The sequence below is a fragment of the Octopus bimaculoides genome, chromosome 3 (assembly GCF_001194135.2).
Source record: "Octopus bimaculoides isolate UCB-OBI-ISO-001 chromosome 3, ASM119413v2, whole genome shotgun sequence".
Classification (NCBI taxonomy): domain Eukaryota; kingdom Metazoa; phylum Mollusca; class Cephalopoda; order Octopoda; family Octopodidae; genus Octopus; species Octopus bimaculoides.
Genome location: NC_068983.1, coordinates 85,684,128 through 85,689,272, shown reverse-complemented (window position 1 = coordinate 85,689,272; position 5,145 = coordinate 85,684,128). Strand labels below are relative to the sequence as shown.

The 5,145-nt window shown below is 33.6% G+C and overlaps 1 protein-coding gene across 4 annotated transcripts in view; it reads left to right on the top strand.

Annotated features, from left to right (window-relative positions):
- The first annotated feature begins 2,728 nt into the window (after positions 1-2,728).
- LOC106881021 (F-box/LRR-repeat protein 20) overlaps positions 2,729-5,145 on the top strand; it is a 413,298-nt gene continuing 410,881 nt past the window's right edge. For 2 of the 4 annotated variants that reach the window (XM_052966263.1, XM_052966259.1), the window contains exon 1: positions 2,752-3,271. The gene's annotated coding sequence lies outside the window, so the exon portion shown is untranslated. Of the gene's footprint in view, positions 3,272-5,145 lie in introns of all 4 variants that reach the window. The other 2 variants (XM_052966261.1, XM_052966260.1) reach the window with 2 other exon arrangements.

Sequence of the window (5,145 nt, the reverse complement as noted above, 5' to 3'; positions counted from 1 at the left end):
TTTTGTTAATGCAATTATATTAAAGATCTACTTCTACACATTCCCAACCATGTGAATATATTCTGACACATCTCCTTCACCACTATCTTTCTTTCCTTTCATTTTCAACTGGGGTAGCTGTGTCTTGCCTACAGCAAAATACCTCTCTCTATCCCTCTATTATACTTTTTAGCCTCTCATCAACTAGCACAAAGCTACCTCCCAGTTGAGCGGGGTTTGGTCTTACAAGTTACTTGGCATCCCTGATGGTACTGGTGTCACATAAAAATCCCTCAGTACAATCTTTAAAGTATTTGGTGTTTGGAAGGGCAACCAACTGTAGAAATCATGCCAAAGCAGACAATAGAGCTTGTCACAGTTCTTTGGCTTGCCACCTCCTGTCAAACTGTCCAACACATTCAAGCATGGAAAATGGATGTTAAATAATGGTGATGATGGCAATGTTGAATGAAAGAAACATTTTTACAGGTGAAATACATGTCATATTACTAACCATACAAGTGTGAAATAAGAATAGGCAACCAGCAGTTAGATGTATATTGAATGTTGTGCTTATAGAATTCTGAATTTTTTTTCTGTATTTAGTCAAGGGAAAGGACTGTGCCCACGACCCTTTACAAGGCATCTGAAACTGATGGGAGACAAGAAGGTATCCTCCAACTGATGACCTGACCTGGATGGCTGCAACAGAGTTGACTCCTCTAAAAGTACTACTGGTGCCAGGTGGTGATATGAAACTTGATTAAGTTAAGGTTTAGCAGCCAAGTAGGCCATTGCTGGATTTGAACTCATAACATATAGAGACTGAACAAATATTGCAAAGCATCCTGTCTGACATTCTTACAGTTTCACCAACCCACTGCCCACAACTGGAACATTTTTCTTTTATGTATCCTTGAAAGGATAAAAGGCAAAGTTGGCTTCAGCAGGATTTTGAATTTGGAGCTCGGAGTCAGAACAAATGTTACACAGCAATCAATCCAGTGTTCCATTGACTCTGCCACTTCGTCTCCATAATTGTAGACGATTTGAACTTATCAGCTATCTTATTAGTAGTAGCAGACTATTCTATTATCTCAATAACATAGCCAGTTAGTTTATATAGCTTTAGACTCTAAATACAAACAATTAAAAAATGAAATGCCTGAAGGCCTGGTACCTATTAATGACATTAAGTCAAATGAGCTGTGTCGAATGAAGTTGCTTGCGAAGAGATGCAATGAATTTATGACCCACAAACTTCGAGTTCAACGTCCTCTCCAATTGATTATTCTGTCAAAAGGCGCGCACACGCACACACACGAAATGTGCGAACAATGCACCTCGATGAATATCACGTTGTTCTGATGATGAGAACTAGAACGTTAATGGACTAATGAATTAAGGAACGCTATTGTTCCAATCTAAAAGAAAAGGGCTAACAATCCTTAATAAAAAAGATTAAACTTGGACATGATTATGCCTTTACTTCAACATGTTTCAAAGAAAGGCTGTTCCCAATTTACACACAAACACATATTTGGGCAAAAAGGACCATGTGGATACTTCCTCGCTGTTTTGGTCTGAATGTGACGTCATTGAAAGACACTAAAGATAAGCAGTTAACCATAGCAAGTTTGTATGTAGGGAATTGCAAAATTAAATAAATCCATAAATTCATACTACAGGAACACAAGAGAATATTTATGATTCTATTCTATGAATTTAATTATTTTGCTAGTTATCTAGATAGACAGACAGATAGCAGACTTTACTAAATTCGGAGTGAGAGCATGTTGAGTCATTTAATGTTCACACATATATATGCATGTACATGTATCTGTATATATGCATGATATATATAGAAAGATAGATAAGCTTGCCTATACAACGTCAATACACACCTACATGTGCACACATAAACACACAAATATAAAAGAACATGCATACATATACACTCGTATACACAAATATATAGGCACATTTCACATTTTTTGTTATATTTATAAACGTTCACAAAAGAATTTATGAAAAAAAATAAAACCTAAAAAAAACTTCAGAATATCACAATTAAATATTGATTTCTAACGTGGACACAAAGCCATGAGTTTTGGGGTGGGATGGCTATTGTGGATTAAGATCGACCTCAGTACTTGACTGGTACTTACTTATTTTATCGATCCAGGGAGGATGAAAGACAAAGTCGACTCCAACGGAATTTGAACTCACAAACAGGATACAATATGGCAAGGCATCCTGCCTGCCATATACAATTAAATATTACCAGCAAGAACAAAAAGAAAAAGAGAAAGAAAAGAAAAACAACAACAGAATATGTTGCTAATGGTAGTATGTTGTTTTAGAAGAAATAAACATCTCTGAATGTTTTTCTTTTGGATCGAGACAAAATATTATTCAACAAATTCATTGATAACAATTTTGATATGCTTCTTTATGCACTACAAGGAGGATATGAGCGAAAGTCACTGTTACTGCGAACTACGAATAAATAAATATATTTAGAAAAAAGGCCGTGAAATAAATCGAAATAATGTATTATTAATTTGTCATATAAAAGATATGAATATTTAGAAAGAAGTTAAAGACTGGAATATTAGATTAAATAAAAAAAAGATCGAGCGAAAGTAAACAGTAAACAATCCCTGAAAACAAACTTGCTAGGTTTGTTACTGTTTATCTCGTCTCCTTCTATGACGTCACATTCAGACCAAAACATTGAGGAAGTATCCACATGGTCCTTTTTACGTGAGCAAAACTGCTTTTCATTGGTTATTTCTCTTGATAGCTTACGACTACTGTTAGGTATTTAAGAAATCTCTTTTGAGACATTACCTGGTTTGAAAAAAAGAGAAAATAGTCATAAGAAGTATATAAAGACTATTTCTGGAGCCTTGTGTTATTGGAAAGTTTTTATTCTAAAAATTATATCGACTTCTATTTTGTTGCGGTTGAAATAAAGCAATTTTTGCGTCATCGAATCGAACCAATCGGAGGTAGCGTTACAAAAAACTACGTATTCTCGAGTTCTCTTTTGTTTGAGATCAACCACAACATAAATAGACAGAGAGAGCGAACAAGTGAAAGAAATATAATAAGTCCATGTATGCTTGTTTTCTATGTAGTTCACAACATACATAATTTTGGCAGCAACCGTGGCTATTTACTTACCTCGGGTTTATTACAATGTCCTAAGACTTCCTGCTGTTGCTGCCTGATATTGCATCTAACTGCACATGATGTGAAGTACTACTGCCTGGAGAGCTTTCCCAAGGTAAGTCCACACACACACACACGTCTATATATCAACACGCATACAAGGAGATATGCTATATCTTTCATATACACACACTCACACATATTCATACCACCAGTATTAACAATAACAACGGAATATATTGTATCTAGCTAACATGGTGCGTTATTTATTATTAGATATTTGCTCTTGTATTCACTAAAGCAACCTTATATATATATACACACGTATATTTTCTTGATCAAAGCAAAAGCATAAATGTATTTTTTTAATTTTTATTATTATCTTTCAATCACATCTCATTTAGCATTTTGTTGCTTTTGTCCACTCCTAGTGCCTGATTTATATGGAAAAAGAAAAATAACCCTGAAAAAACTGTATACACATTTCATATATCATCGGATAAAAATATTAAAAAAATAAAAACTTCAAACGAATGAAAATTTTTACTGTGCTATATTTTGATATAAACATAGACTCGGGTACTGACCAAATATTAATTTGATCATGAGGATATTAAAATTACGAAACTGAAGTTTTGCCTTTTATTGTAGGAGTTTGATGGTGTTATCTGATGAATGTTTATTCTTCTTTCCTCTGTCTCTATCCTATTAGTTTCCATGGCCTTCGTTTTTCCTTCATAAATAGATACACGAGAGGGCGAGGGACACAGCTTGTTTTGTTTTGTTTATTGTGGTATGAAGACGAAGGCTTTTTGTTGCGTAGCAAGTCTTGCTTAATTTTTTTTTTCATAGACCATAGTGTTTTTGTTTTGTTATTTTGCTATTATTATCCTTATCTCTTTATAGTTTAAGGTCATTGTTTTATTTATGTATTTACGATGTATTTGTTTATATCTATCTTGAGTCAAACGAAAGCATGCATTTTTGACCACTACAATTCCTACTGGTTTAAAAAGGAATACGTATTATATATATATATATATGAAAGTCGAGGTCTTTAGTTATGAATTTCAACGAGCGTCTCTTCTCACACATAACACGCGTATACAAACGCTGTTTATGTGTGTGTATATATACATACATGCATTTATATATATATATATATATATATATATATATATATATACATCCCCACTCGTACATATAAACATTGTTCGTCTTTTCCCCATTTGTGTGTTTATATATATATATATATATATATATATATATATATATATATATATATATATATATATATATATATATATATATACACACACACACATACATATACACACACACATACATACACATTCATAGATTTGTATGTGCATGTTAGTGTAACCTCGTTATACATGTATATTGTACATATGTTTCTTTTATGGTTTCCTCTCCGTACTTATGATGTTAAGCTGTGAGCATTTACATTATGTTAGCTTTTTTCCCCCTTTCTTTTCTTGTTTCATGTACTATTTATTTGGCGCAGGTTCGTCGAAACAGTGCAAGGTTTTCAGTGTGCCAGTGGTGGTATCATCGAGTAATATCCAGACAAGCCTGGGCTGCCTGTTGTTGGCAAGACTGCGCATCTCTGGAGTGAGTTGAGAGGGTGGCAGGTCTATCTATATCTCAGCGGTTTGTTGTCAATCACTCCTGTAGCCCTCTTTCAAGCACTTTCATGATGCTGGTAGTTATGATGCGGATAATAATGATAATAATAAGACATTAAATTAAACGTTGGCAACAGAAATAGATAAAGGAATTATAAATAGAAACAAAAGTCAAAGGTATACAATGATGAAAGGATGATAGAAAAATTATACTTTCAGTAGTGCGCACCTGCTCGTTTTTTTCTATATTCCCATGGTAAATTTCTATTAGGAAAACCTTTCCTATGTCAATAAAGCTTACTCTAGATATATCAATGTTTAGTTATTTCGTTAATTATATATA